We start from the raw sequence: 15210 nt of genomic DNA on the forward strand, positions 1-15210 counted from the left end.
CGCTGGGTTTACAGCAACAAAAGACTCATAATTCGCATTACCAAATAGGAGCTTTCATACTGAAGGGCGTACACAGCAACACACAAGTCAACAAACTGATCATGGTAAGTGTTGAGGAGAAAACAAACACGGTGATATGATAAGAAGTGTGTGCTCGCGTGTGGGAGGAGCGGGTGGGCAGGAGGCGTGGCGCAGTGATTGTGAAGCCGGCAGTGTGGGTTTGAATCCTCGCTCCACCACTTCCTAGCTGTGTGGCTCAGGCAAGTGACCTGATTTATCTGTGCCTCAGTTTCCTCGTCTGTGAAACTGGATAGTACCTACCGCAGAGGGTTGTTGGGAGGGTTAAGTGAGTTGCAAGGACCAGGCCTGGACGGGGGAGCCATCTAGCTAAGAGTGGCTCTAAGAGCCCATCAGCCACCTGGGCGGCACTGTTAAGAAGCCACAGTTCAAAGTGGCTTTTCCGAGACACGATGCACCCGAGTGCACCGACGGGAGGGCCCCTCCCCGCGGGGTCAGAGCCCACCTTGCTCTGGGAGTGGACAGCCGTGGGCACGGCAAGGCCCCCCACTCACCCAGCCACTGGCAGAGGTGACTCCGGCAGAGCTGCCAGGGCACAGGATCAGAGGAGATGCTCAGACCCACGTGGCGCACGGGAGGCTGACGCCATTCCCAGGCCAGAGTGGGGCTGGCGGACTCAGCTGGGCCCTCTCGGAGGGGCTGGGCACGGGCCTCCCACCAAACAGGCACTTCCTGTGCGGTGCTGCAGAGACCAAGGTGACCTGGAAACTCCCCTCCTCATCGGGCCGCCTCTCTCCAGGGCCTGGCCTAGAAGAGGGAAGCGAGAGTAGCACATGGGATGGCATCTTGCAAAACAGGGAAGCGGAGAAGGGGTGGGGGCTGTGGGCAGCTCCAGGCTGGAGGAAACGAGGCCATCTTTGCGGGGCGCGGGCTGGGGTCCTTCTCTGGGAGGAAGTGATGGTGAGTCAGCGAGGCCCTGAGCCTCCTGTATCAGGAAGAGACGACGCTGCTGTGACCTGCTTTGCAGCCTCCCGGTGGCCTGGGGCAGAGGGGCAAGCTGCCTCTTTCCTAAGGATGGATGAGTCTGGAACCAGGGCACCTTCTCCTCATAGAAAGCTCCTCCTCTCAACCCTGCAGGCTGAGCAGCCAGATGACAGCACAGCACTTCACGGGGCCACACGGCGGGATGGGCTGGAGTCTCTGACCCTGACCCTGGGACAAATGGTCCTGTCCTGGGGGAGCGAGGGAGTCAGGAAGCCAAGCCTTGAAAGTGCAAGCCAAACCAAAGAACATCACTATTGTCCTGAAAACCCTGCCGTGGCGCCCAGGGCCCTGGGAAGACAGTCCCCATCTCGAGCGATGGCTCGCCAGACCAGAGCGGCCAGCCTGCTGCCCGTCAGCCCCCTCACCCCGCTCAGGGCAGCGGCCTCTGTCCCTCCACCAGGCCGTTCGCTCACCCCCAGCCCACCCCTGCGCAGGCTCCTATCCACCCTTCCAGTCTAGGCTTGCGGGGCACTTCTTCAGGAACGCCTTCTCACACCCTGCCCACCCTACTCCAGCCTCGAGTGAGACCCCCGCCCCCAGCCGGGCATCCTCTCTCAAGGTGCTCTGGGCTTTTTCTTTAGAGTTTAATTACCAGTTAAATTACGTGGCTATTTGAGCGATTATCTGATATTTATCTCCCCCATGAGATTGGGAGTGTCATGAAGTCAGAATAATGGTAATAATATTATTATTGTGAACAACAGCCCACATTTATTAAACACCTACGGGCTTTCGCAGACTTATCTCACCGACTCCTCCCAACAGCTCCATGAGGTCAGCACTGTTATTATCCATTTCACAGATGGGGAAGCCACGTGAGTCCTGCCCACAGGCACTCAGAGAATGGTCAGCTTGGGGGTCATCCAGATGTCTGGGTTATATTTCTGATTTCTTCTTCCCCTAACCTGACGGGAGAAACCGAGGTCCATATGACACATTTTTGCCACACTTTAGAGGGACAGCCTGCGATTCCAAGGGCCCCTTCCAGTCTAACCCCTCCCCAATCCAGGGTGACATTAACTTAATACATTGGGGGGGGGGGGCTGAGGAAGATTGTCGCTGAGCTGACATCTGTGCCCATCTTCCTCTATTTCGTATGTGGGATGCCACCACAGCATGGCTTGACGAGCAGCGTGTAGGTGTGCACCTGGGATGCAAAACCCATGAACCCTGGGCCACTGAAGCAGAGCGCACGAACTTAACCACCATGTCACTGGGCCGGTCCCAAATTTTTATTGCACAGCTACTATGTGTCAGGCATAGCCTGAGCACCAGAGACACATCACTTTCACACAGCTCACGTCTGCTTATCAGGGAGATGAACCCAAAGGCCCCATCCCTCTTCAGTAGAAAGAGGAGAGGTTGTCAGGGGGAGGCAGGGAGGGAGGAACAAATAGGTGGAGCCCAGGGGAGCTTCTGGGCCGGGAAGCTATTCTGTGTGATACTGTAATGGTGGATACATGTCAGACATTTGTCAAAACCCACAGCATGTAGGACAGCGCTTGAACCCTACTGTAAACTACAGACTTCAGTTAATAACAATGTATCAGTTTGGCTCATCAGCTGTGACATATGGACCACACTAACAGGAGATGTAAATAATGGGGGAAAGTGTGTGCTGGGGAGAGGGGGAGTTTGTGGGAACTCCCTGTACCCGATGATTAATTTCCTGTAAACCTAAAACCACTCTTAAAAAAAAAAAACCCTGTCTCTCTTGAGCCCGATCCCATTGGCCGTGCGTCCCTCCCCTCGCCTGACCCAGCCGTCATCTCTGGGCCCTCACCTCCCTCCTTGCCCACCTGGCCTCAGGGGCCCCACACTCTCCTCCTCCTCCGGCACCCCTTGCAGCCTCCCCTGCTCATTCCTCGAGTGGCTCTGGACAGCTCTTCTCTTCTCCATCAGCACCCCTCCCTGGGGACCTCATCTGCCCTGGCTTCAAACACCATCTCCTTGCCGAGGACTCTGCACCTCCTTCTCCAGCCTTGACCTCTCTCTCAGCTCAGACCTGAAGAGCCAACTGTCTTGGAGGCAGCTCACGCAGTGCCTAAAACGTCATCTTACAGTGAACTGACCCACGGCCCTATTCCTGATCCTCCACACCACCTGCGCCTCCTCCTTGCAAACCTCCACTCTGGGGTCCTTGAGTCAACACCTTCACATTCGCCTGGAGTTCAGGCCAAAACCCTGGTGCCGTCCTCCACTCCTCTCTCTCACCCCCACATCCGGTCCGTTCACACCTACTGTCAGCTCCACCTTCAAAACATGATTAGGGTCCACCTACTTCTCCCCCGACCTCACTGCCTCCTGCCTGGACCCTGGACACGGCAGGAGCTCCCCCTCGACTTCCAGGCGCCCACCCCTGCTCCCACGCACAGCTGGAGGGCCTCTGCTACCGTGAGCCAGGTCACATCCCTCCCCTGCTCAGAGCCCTCCCTCTACGCACTTAGGAAAGAGCCTTGGTGCCCACGAGGCCTCACGTGCAATTCCCTGCCCTCCTCCCCACCTCGTCTTTTATTTCAGCCGCTGAGGTGGGTGTGGGGTGGCATCTCACTGTGGTTAGCATCTGCATTTGCAGGACGATGATTAAGGAAGGTGAGGTACGCCCTTGAAATAATAATAATAACAGTAATAATGATAAATGGTTAGCATCTACACCGCATTTATTACGTGCTGGGCACTATGCGAGCTGCTTTATATATACAGCTGCACAAGATAGTTTTCCAAACCTCTTAGGCCAGACGTGTTTTGGAGTTCTGGACAATGTGGGTTTTAGAAAGGCAACAGAGAGCTTGCCCGCCCGCCCCCCCCAGGGTCTGGGGGAGCACCCGCCACATCGGTATCCTGCAGCAGTGATGACCCGTCAGTTTGGATCACCGTCCATCTGGGACTGTGGATCGGTATTAAAGCCCTGAACCCCCACAACCACTTTATGAGGTAGGCAGTATTACTACGACTAGTTGGCAGATGGGGAAACTGAGGCACAGGAAGGTTAAGTGCCTTGGCCACACTTGCACAAGTAGAAGGGTGAGAGCTGGCACACCAGCACAGGCCATTTCTACAACTGTCCTCTATACCAGCTCTTAGGATAGCTGACAGGAAATTAATCAGTGCCAAATGAATGAATGAATGAATGAATGAGATTAAGCTGGGAAAGCCAGAGAACTCAGGCTCTCCAACTAGTTATCACTCAGGGCAGGAAGGTCAAATACCACTGAGCTAATGGTGTGTTTAACCTAATTAATTTATTTTGAATACAAGATCTATCCAAATATAAGCAAGATTTCCCCCCCAAAATCATCCTCAGAAATAACAGCTGTCTTTCCGAGTTTTCATATTATTTTACTTTGAACAAAGTGATGTCTGGGAAAGACACATTAGCATCTAGAGACTTAAATTGCGTGTCACCATTCCGGAGGGTTGACCTCGATTCCAAGTGTCATAAGTCACTTAAACAGGCCTTTGAAATGTTAAAAAGCAAGATAGAGACAAATGATTGTCAACAACATCCACCTAATTTAAACCGAATGCTTGATGTAAAAGTCTCACTATTTATAGAAAGACACTTAAACTAGAAATTTGGAAACTGAAAAAAAGGCAGTCAAACAGTTGTAAGGTAATCTTGAAAACTGTCACGAACCAAGTGCCACTGGGTGCGATAAATTTAATTTTCCTAAACTCTCATTTATTATTCCCATTGGAAGGATTCGTCTGATTGACTCAAAAACAAGAGCTTACGTAACCACTTTCACATGCTCACATTTATTCATTTACCCATTTTCAGTAACTGTCCTTAAAACAAAAAAATCAGGTTTTTTTTTAATGTAACACAGTAAGTTAGTGGCTACACTTTAGAGGTCACCAATATACAACTAAAAGGGGAATTTTTTAAAAACTGTCTAATGACGTGACTATTTGGATGCAGTTTCCCATAACAACATAACAAACAGATTCAGGAAGGGCCGCATCACACACACTTCAGACGGATGTGGAGACGACATAATCTGGAAGCGTGTGCAGATAACCCAGAAAGTGACTCTAAGGATGATGACGATGCCCATGACTTTTGGTACCATGATTCTAAATGAGTCACAAATAAATTAAAAAACATAAATAGGCGGCTGGTTATGTCATCTGTATCCCCAAAGATTTCAAGGGGGCCCCAAAACTTTTTTTAATCTTCTCTTTGGAAAGATGGGGAATCACCTTGTTTTGGGATAAAACCTGGTATTTTTTTTTAGTACAAGTATTTTTTAAAAAACCGGAAGGAACACATCAGCTTGAAAAAGTGATTCTCTTGGCTGATTCTGGGCCCTTGGGTTTCTTTTTTTCAACAACAGGCATTACTTTGATAATCAGACATGCAAATGAGCAATACGGCTTCACAAGGTTAAGCTCATCCCAGGACACAGAGAGCAACAGTCCTCATCCCCGGCTGCACCCTGGAAACATCTGGTGAGCTTTAGAAAAACCATCCACGTGGGTCCTACGCTCACTTATTCTAATTGACCGGGGTGGGGTGGGGCCCAGGCCGGGGGTTCTTAAAGCTCCCAGGTGACTCGATTGTGCAGTCAAGATCAGAATCATCATTAAAGCAAAATTCTTCAAACATTTCTGCAGAACATGTTACTAAGTGTCTTTTAGGAAATAAAAAGGTTCCACTGTCAAAGCAGGTTTCCTTCCTGCACGATCTCTCAGAGAAATCTTTTTTTTTTTTTTTTTTTGAGAAAGATTAGCCCTGAGCTAACATCTGCTGCCAATCCTCCTCTTTTTGCTGGGGAAGACTGGCCCTGAGCTAACATCCGTGCCCATCTTCCTCTACTTTATACGTGGGACGCCTACCACAGCATGGCTTTTGCTAAGCGGTGCCATGTCCGCACCCGGGATCTGAACCGGCGATCTCCGGGCCACCGAGAAGCGGAACGTGCGAACTTAACTGCTGCGCCACCGGGCCGGGCCCTCTCAGAGAAATCTTAAGGGGAAGGCAATAGCAGCGATGGCAGAGCGAGGACAGACACCCCCAGGTCCCTGAGGCCCCTGTTGAGCTGCCATATCCCCAGCCCGGGAGGCAGCCCTGAGAACCCTGGGACTTGGAGTGGGGGAGCCCACACATTTCCTCACAGCTCAAGCCAGCGCAAATGGGGATTTCTGTGATTTGCACCCAAAAGTATCTAAACTACATGCTCTCCATTAAATTGTCCTATTTTTTGGGCGTAAGTTGTTTCACCAGGTAAAATTGTCTTATTTATTTGCTTTTCTGGTCTATCGCCTGTCTCCTCTTCCAGAACACCAGCTCCACGAGAGCAGGGTATTTGTGTGTCTTGTTCACAGCTGTTCCCTCGTACCTGAAACACTGCCTGCTAAAGAGGAGGACTCAGAGCCAGCCCTGATGGCCCAGTGGTTAAGTTTGGCATGCTCTGCTTTGGTGCCCGGGGTTCGGTTCCTGGGCGCGGACCTACACCATTCATCTGTCAGTGGCCATGCTGTGCTGGCAGCTCACATACAAAAAGAGGAAGATTAGCAACAGATGTTATTAGCTCGGGGCAAATCTTCCTCAGCAAAAAAAAAAAAAAAAAAAAAAAGTAAGACGAACTCTGCAGATGCTGTTCCCTCCACCAGGAACATTCCTCCTGGTTCCATTACGATCGACTCCCCCATCAGGCCTCCTCTCAAACATCAGTCCTTACGACAGACATCTCCTGGCCTCCCGAACGTGCAGCCCCCTCGGACATGCTCTCCAGGCTCCTCCATCAGGGCACCTAGTGCAGGGCAATCACTTACCAGTAACCACTTACTTAGATTCTGTTTCCTCCACTGAACTCTGAGCGCCCGTTTGTGTGTCCAGAACTCTCAGGAGGCCTGGCACACAGTAGGTGTTTAATAAACACCACACTTGCCTACTGTGGCCGGGGTGTTTCCTGCTCACGGAACAACCTGTGCCCTCGACATCTCTGGCCCCTTGCAGTCGGGCAGGTGTATGCACCGAGGTCCAGGTGTGAGTGGAAGTGATCTGAGTCGCCCTGGGCCGTGGCATCCACGTGCTGTCCTGCCGTGGTGACCCTGGATGCTGTGTGTTCCAGTCATGAGGCTTCAAGACAGGGGAGCCCCCGTCAGCCCGGGTCCGTGAGACACAGGTAAGGTCCCCACCCGACCGGCCTTGTGTCTGGAGTAGGAGACTGACACTAGTTTTGTCCCCACCTCTGGGACTTCAGGGTTAACTCGTCACCGCCGCAGAATCTTGCCTGTCACCGGCAGTCCTGTGAATGCATGAAGGCAGCTGGGGGCAGAGATCACTGTGATCACAGACCCGGGGGTGAGGAGCAAGGCAGTGGCCTCTAGTTACCAATACTGAACCTCAGCGACAGGACGAGAGAGGGGGACGGAACAGCTACTCCCGGAGAGTCGCCACTTTCAATTCCCAACGTGGGAGATGAAAGGACCCAGAGCCCCCTGGCCCCTCCAGACGGGGCCTGCCTCGGAGGGTCCTCATCAAACACAGCTCCTTAGGGATCACAGCCAAGTCTCAGCCCCTGGGGACAGGAGGAGGCCGCTCAGAAGCCAGTGACACCCTAGAAAACCCTATTAGCTGGGGGGAGCTGCAGCAGCACGGCTGCATGAAGGGCTCGGCTAATTCGGGCTGACAGCCTTCCCTCGGAATCACCCACTAGGGCGCTGCCCTCCCGGCTCCATCCCAGAGAATAAATCACACTGTCAGGTCTAATCTGGGCCTCGGCTGATGGGCTGAGCAGAGCATCCATGCGTTCTGGCCACGGAGGTCAAGGGCAGCCCCCACACTGGAGGCCAGGGCTGAAGGGGACGGGACGGAAAGGGGACTGGAGGCCGACAGCTGTGAGCTTCCAACTCACACCAAGGCAATGCCTGTCCTCTCCCAGGAAAGATCAGCCCAGGTCTCAGCCGTTCAAGCCCTGTGTCCAGAGCGTGGTCCGGCTACATCCAGGCAACACACTAGCCCGGGGCTGGGCACAGGTACACACCCATATCTGGTGAATAAATAATCATAACAGCAGCAGCGAACGCTGATGATCTCACAGGCCGGTGACTAAGCCGCCTACGCTGCGACATGCAGCAAGGACTAACGGATGTAAGCCGTTGCCATCACCATCACCGCCACCACCGCCATCATCATCTCCTCCATGACGTGACCACTCTGCCAGGCACCGTCCTAAGTACTTGAGATTCATAATCACCTTTTAATTCTCAAAACAACCTTGGGAGCAAACAGCGGCTCCCAGGGCTGGGCTCCCCACTCGGGGCTCGTCAGTGGCTAAGAGAGAACTAGAAGCCAGCTTGGCTAGACTCTGGAGCCTGTGCACTTGGCCACTGTGTCAACCAATCTTTGGTTTTCTCTCCTTCAAGCAGCTCGCCCTGAAACCCCGAGGCCGGGTTAGCGTCTCTGCGGAGTCCCCACAGCCCTGAGGCCTCCCGCTATGAGAACCCATCACTCTGGGCTGTTCACCTGCAGAGCTGTCCCCAAACTCTCTCTCCAGGAGGGTCTCCCGTCAGCCAGGGCCCAGCTCAGGACCAGGGAAGCGGACATGCCCACTCAAAGTGGCTGGATGGAAAGCCAAGTGCAAGTCCTTCACTTTCCAGAGGAAGGGAGCGGACACTGAGAAGGGAGAGCTGCGGCGAGGAGTCCACCAAGAAGGGGGTGGAGGAGAAGGGGAAACTGCTCCGTGGTGAACCTCCATTCCTCCTCCCAGGCCCAGAGCTGCTTCCAGAGCCCTCCCTGACCCCCAGGCTGGGCTGGACACCTCCTCTGGCTCCCACTGTCACCTGGACTTCCCCCATCCAGCCCTGACCACGCTGGGTGAGACTGTCTGAGGGCCTGGCTCCTTTGTGGGATGAGGAGCGGGCAGTCCCCCAGCTGTGAGACTGTCCCACCCACACCACTATGCCAGAGGAACGGGCACCGAGGACACACAGATTACATGTGTGTCGAACGGACCAGCAGAACCCCAAGAAAGGAAACAAGGCTGGAAGCCTCATTCTGGAAACAATAATTAAAAGCACAGGTACAATTTGTTTGGAAAGGGAAGGCCAGAAGTCTTCTCAGCCATCTGCAAGCCACAAAGAAGACACGTGGCTGGAGCCGCTCCCCAGGACTGGACCAGACCCAGTGAGAGGCAGCGACACTGGGCGGATGTGATTCACAAGGAGACTTCCGAATGATTGAAACTTCCCCACAGCAAAACATGCTGCCCTGTGCCTCCCTGTGGCAGGATTTAAACCGAGGGCACAGGGCTAGCAGCAGGGAACCCCGGACCTCTTGTGAGGGTAGCGGCCAAGAGTGAGGGTTCTGGAGAGAGGATGCAAATGTCCCCAGCCTGGCTCCTCTCCTTGGCAAGTGGCTTCAACACTCTGTGCCTCAGTTTCCAAGTCATTACCACTGGGAGATCACAGCAGTGACTGCCTGGGGCGGGGGTCAGGATGGAGTGAGATCATGCACACAGAGTGCTCACAGCAGGCCTGGCCCAGGGTCAGCACCCGTTCAAGTTAATTATTATTGTTTTTCTTCCCCTGTGGAGTCAGACGCTGTCAGCTGGCTAACCCGACTAACGCTCGTAACTCCCTTTTTCTCTGGCTTCCTCTTCAGAGGAGGCTGAAAAGCTAAATGAAATTTCCCACCCTCCTGGAGCTGGAGGAGGCCACGTGACACGCTTCTGGCCACTGAGACATGAGTGGAATCTTCTGGGGGGATGCTGGGAGTGTTTAAGTGGTCCAGAACTGAAACCCAGTGTTGCTGGAGCTGACCCTCCCCTCCTCGGTCTGCAGCAGCGACCCTGCATCCGTGAGGGAAGACCAGGCACACCCAGGAGGCTCCAGGCCAGGCGTCACTCAGCCTCCAACCCAACATCAGCGGCCCAGTACTTCCAGGTTTGCTGCTACGGGAGAGAAATCAGTTCTCGTTTGTTTAAGCTGCTGTGAGCCGGCTGTCGGCTCATGCAGCCGAAAGCAGTCCTGGCTAACGCACCCACCATCACACAACGGCTCAGGGCACATGTCGTCCATGGTCATCGGCCTCAGTCACTGTGCTCGCCCTTCCTTTCCAGCTGCAGCTGTGTCCCATCTGCACAATTGTTTATTCATGTTTTCTTTAAGTCAACTCACTTTTAAACCCAGATATACACACGTACACATATCTGAAGAGAAATCTACATCACCATCAAAATAAAAATTGGTATCTCTTGCTACAAAGGTAACAATAATACAATGAAAACAAACAAAATATACTCATCCACCTCCCACTAAAAATTGTCTGATGTGACGTAATTTGGGTTCAATGGACTAGCAAGAATTCCTCATTTTTGCCTTCAACTGGGGAAAAAATATCAGAAGATCTGGCAATACTTGGGCAGAGAGGGGACACGTTTCCCGTCAGCCACGGTTCCTGAAACCCTGTCCAGAAGTGAGAGAATTCTCTCGGATCTCCCACTGGCCGGTGGGAGAACTGGGTCGGGCACCTGCCTTGTCCCCTCGGTCGAGGGCCCCTCGGAGAGGCCTTCCCAGACCACCTTGTGGAGAAAGGCCCCCTGTTTCTCCCATCAGTCCCCCGCCCGCCTCACGCATCTGCAGCCCGTACCCCACAGCCTCTCCCACGTTCACGCGCTCGTCCGCCTGCTTCCATCCGCCCGTAGGACGTCAGTCCCCACAGGGAAAGGATTTCTCTGCGTTGTTCATCCATGAATCCCCGGCGCCTAACAGTAGGCGCTCAAACGCACATTTGTTGAGTGAAGGAAAGAAAGAAATGCAAGAACAAAATGAAGCCCTGTTTCCCCCTTTCCAGCTCTCTAAGCCGCGCTTGGTACCACTGCAGGGAAAATCTCGGTTCTCCTGTGGTTTGAGAGGCAAACTAGGAATTCACTCAGAATTTGAGACCTTTTACCCCACTAAAAAGGAATGTGCTAGATTAAAACGATTATCTATGAGGCCATATAGATATACGTTAACAACTGAACAAACTGAAATAAATGAGAGAGAAGGAACAGGTGATCCTTACAGAATTAATTATGTGGACAGTTAATAAATGTACAAGGAATGAGGGACATACAGAAACCACCATTAGGGAAAAACCACAGTCATCACTGTGGCAGGCAGGATTCACCCACCAAAACACACCAAAATCAGCGGGCAGAAGTTTGAGGGGAAACAAGCACGGTCTCAAAGAACCTCCACCGAGAGATCTATCCATCACAGAGGGAAACAGAGTCACTCTACAGCGGAGAAGCACCCAGCAGACAGCACCCTGACCAAGCGATCCAGGTTAACATCACCAGTGACAGACACACGGACATCCTGGACCCCCTGGTATGAGGCACTGAGGGGTGCCCCCTCACCTCTGTAGGGTTCTGCCAAACAAGGCACAGCCTCAATACAGTCAGGAGAAAACATTAGAAAACCCAAAGTGGGACATTCTACACAATAACAGAGCAGTCTCCTTCCAAAGTGTCACAGTCACAAAAGACAAGGAAGGACCGAGGAACCGTTACAGAGTCGGGGAGACTAAGGAGACAGGACCACTAAATGTGGTATCAGGTCCTGGACAGGATCGGGGAACAGAAAAGGACATCGGGGAAAAACTAGTGAAAGCCGACAAAAGTCTGTAAGCTCGTTCACAGTACTGGGGGAGTGCTAACATCCCGGTTTCACAGTCGTATGAGACGGTAACATTAGGCGATGCTCGGGGACAGGCAGATCTGTCTCTCTCTCGACTATTTCCGCAACTTTTTTATAAGTCTAAAATTCCTTCAACATAAAAAAGTTAATAAAGAATTGTGCTAAAAAGCTTACTTTGATGGAAATCTGGCCCCTAGGGACTGTGCCACCACCAAGCTCCAGGTAGCCGGGCAGAGCCTCAGGCCGGGAGGGAGGAAGGCGAAGAGACCCGATGGAGGTGACCGTCTAGATTCACTCAGCTCCCAGAGCTCGACGGGCTGGTTCCTGTAAGTGGCCAACATCGCTACCTGCATCCAGCGTCCGGGAGCCAGAAGCTTCTGTTGTCCCACTCTCCACACTGTTAGGGTCTCTTGCTGCTTCGAGGGTCAGACGACGGCCCCCGTCCCAAGCACCCTGGTTACATGCTGCCCACAAAGGTCGGCGTCCTCCTTCAGGAGCCGGAACGCCACGCGCCCTGGGGCTCCTCTCAGTCTATGCCCCAGAAACGGAAGAGGACGTTCACCAGCAAAAACTCCAGAAAGTATGATTGTACCACATGCAAAATCTTTGCATTACAGGTGAGTATTTACCATATGTCACATTTTCATGGCGTGTAAATACCCACACTGTATTTCCAGCCTGTAGAGCAACAGCACATCCCCATGGGGGTGACGGGGCCATTCCGTATCCTGACAATGCACCCATTTGCCTAAATGCAAAGAACGGCACAGCGAAGAGTGACTGTTACTCTATGCAAATCTTAAAAAGTGAATCAAAAAAGTGTGATACACTGATGTATGCTCTGAATGGAAATCTCCAGGATACACACCTGCTGGGGACAGTGGGAAACAGGCTGCCTTAGGCTTCTTTCTTCTCTATCTAGCAAACAACCAGTGTGTGTACGCATAAGTGGGAATGTTCACAAGTGCAAAGAGGTCTGGCGGGAGACCCCCGAGACCCCCAGCCGTCACTACCTCTGAGGGAGGACGTCAGACTTGTGGGTACCGGGAGGGACAGTGAAGATTTCCCTTTTTTCCTTGATGCTCTTTCGATAATTTTTTTTTAAATAATAAAGAGGCTTATGTGCACTAGTTGTAAAATTTAAGCAAACAAACAAGCAGCCACTCTGTACTCACCCTTGTCCGTCCTGCACACTAGTGCTCCTCGAGGGTCCCAGGAGAGCTGACGTCAAAGATGGCGCATCTGTGGGGAGGGACAAACAAGGTCAGGCCTTGGCCAACTGGACCTTCCTGCTGCAGGATCCGTCTGTCACTCCCCAGGCCACTCCCTCAACAAATCCTGGCGAACACGTGCTCTGCGCCAGGCACCGAGGGGACACCGCGATCAACACAGTGGCTGTCCGCAGGGAGCAGACATCCCAGCAGGGGAGGGGATGGGACACAGTACACGGTAGTAAGGCAGAGTGGTGAGAGCCTGGATGGGAACTAAGCAGAGGGAGGCGTGACGGGGCTCCTGCTTCCGAGCGGTCAGAGGAGGCCAGAGGAGAGCACAGAGGCCTGAGTACAGGAGACCACAAGCCGCGCCACTCTCTGGGAAGGAGCCTTTCAGGCCATGGGAACAGCCAGTGCCAAGGACCTGAGGCAGGAGTACGCGTGCGGAGCATTTCAGCAGGAGGCGGTGCGCACTGTGTAGGTGGAGGGAGGGGCGAGTGGTGGGAGAGAAGGGTGGGGAGGTGACAGGGCCCATGGAAGGCCACGATGAGGACATTTCCTCTAGACACTTGTGAGCAAAGGAGTGGCAGAGAAATAGCACTTGTCCTGACTTGTAACTTGATATTATTAATTTAAGTCTTTGAATATTTAGTATGGTTGTTCACACTCGAATGGATAATTCATGGATGACTGAATGACTCCAGGCTGAGAAGAACTGTCGGTACTGCTCACCATCACATCTCAGTTTAGGCCAGCACTCACTAAGTCAGGGGGATGGGACCTGAGAGGACAACCTGGAACCTTCCTATACGGAACGGCCATTAAATAACGACTCCCACTGCCTACGTGCCGGGCTCTGTCCTAGCGGACACGCACTGACTCATTTCACTCTCCCGATGACCCTAAGAAATAGATGCTACTATTATGTCCATGTTACAGATGAGGAAACCGAGGCACAGAGTGGGGGAGGAACCCACTAGCTGAGGCTGCCCAGCTGGTCAAAAGGAGCTGGGCTGAACGCAGGCAGCCTGGCTCCAGAGCCGGCTCCTGACCACCGGGCCAGGCCACAGGGCCGTGGCGGTCAGAGAAGGCTGGCAATGCCGACCCAGCCCACCCCTCAGCACTGCAACACCCAGATGCTACGCAAACACCAGGGCCGAGTTCAAACAGCAGCCACCTCCTCCTGGAAGCCTGCCCCAGGAAGGAACCCTATCAAGCAGCTAGATAACTTCCCAGAGTCCAGGAATCAGCAGAGCTCCAATCATCCTGCCCTAGAGGTCCCCGGAGAAGCTAGAGAAGGTTCCTACCCTTCCTCACGCCAGGGACCCCTGCGGGCAGCCTGCTGCAGTCAGGTGTGGACTCCTTCTCAGAACCACGTTTTTAAACGTACAGAATGCGATACACAAGACCACGAAGGAAACCAATTATATTCAGATATCAAGATATCCGTAAAACAAAACCTCACCTGAGGACAGTAATATTCGAGCTTCCTCATGAGCACTTTAAATGACAAGATCTTTAGTGGTGGGTCCAATAACTACAGTAACTTAGAAACAGACGAGTGTAAATGATATTTTGCCATCTCTGCAACAACAGTAACACGCTATGGAAATATTTTTTGACTTCTGGTGGCGACATGTCACAGGTATTGCTAATACAATTGTGGCTTGTGGCCCCCGTTCAGGAAAGGAAATGCTAAATTTCAGCTAGATGGTAGAGAAAATAAAGATGTAATTTATGCCCAGCCAACTTCATGATCCTCTGAATTCCATCCAGGGACCCTTCAAGGGTCCATGGGCCCGAGATTAAGAACCCCAAGCTAGACCTGAGACAGGAGAAAGGTGGGGCAGGTTCCCAGAGGAGGGAACAACCAGGGGCCTGGGGCAGATTCAGATCCTTGTGAACTCTGCCCGGGGAGGGGTCCTGAGAAGTGGCAATCCGGGGCCCCCTGCATCCATTTCCCCTTCTGGGGCAGCTGCCTGAACCTCACCTTTCCCCCTCAGCCCATGCAATTCCTGTGGGGATGACCCCACCCACAGGTTGGCAGGGAAGGGGGGAGCTGGTGACACATCCAGGCCTGCTCAATAAAGCCACCTCCCCTTTTCCCTGCCCCTGGCCTCAGAGATGGCTCAGGGTGGCCCTAGCACAGAAGCCAGGCTGATCAGGTCACATAAACACCAGCCTCCGGACATGTGCTGAGACTCCAGAGAAAGAGACGGTTTAGTTCCCCTGGGGCTATACATGTGGAGCTGCCTCAGAGCCTACTTGACAATAAAACCAACACAGAGGAATGCAGAGCCAGGTG

At 52.9% G+C, this 15210-nt stretch overlaps 1 protein-coding gene across 5 annotated transcripts in view; it reads right to left on the reverse strand.

Annotated features, from left to right (window-relative positions):
- SIPA1L3 (signal induced proliferation associated 1 like 3) overlaps positions 1-15210 on the reverse strand; it is a 216704-nt gene that overhangs the window by 114089 nt on the left and 87405 nt on the right. For 4 of the 5 annotated variants that reach the window (XM_046680688.1, XM_046680687.1, XM_046680682.1 and 1 more), the window contains exon 2: positions 12870-12936. The exons of the other annotated variant lie outside the window; for it this stretch is intronic. The gene's annotated coding sequence lies outside the window, so the exon portion shown is untranslated. The remainder of the gene's footprint in view (positions 1-12869; positions 12937-15210) is intronic. 5 annotated transcript variants of the gene reach the window in all.

This window comes from Equus quagga, chromosome 13 (genome assembly GCF_021613505.1).
Source record: "Equus quagga isolate Etosha38 chromosome 13, UCLA_HA_Equagga_1.0, whole genome shotgun sequence".
NCBI lineage: Eukaryota > Metazoa > Chordata > Mammalia > Perissodactyla > Equidae > Equus > Equus quagga.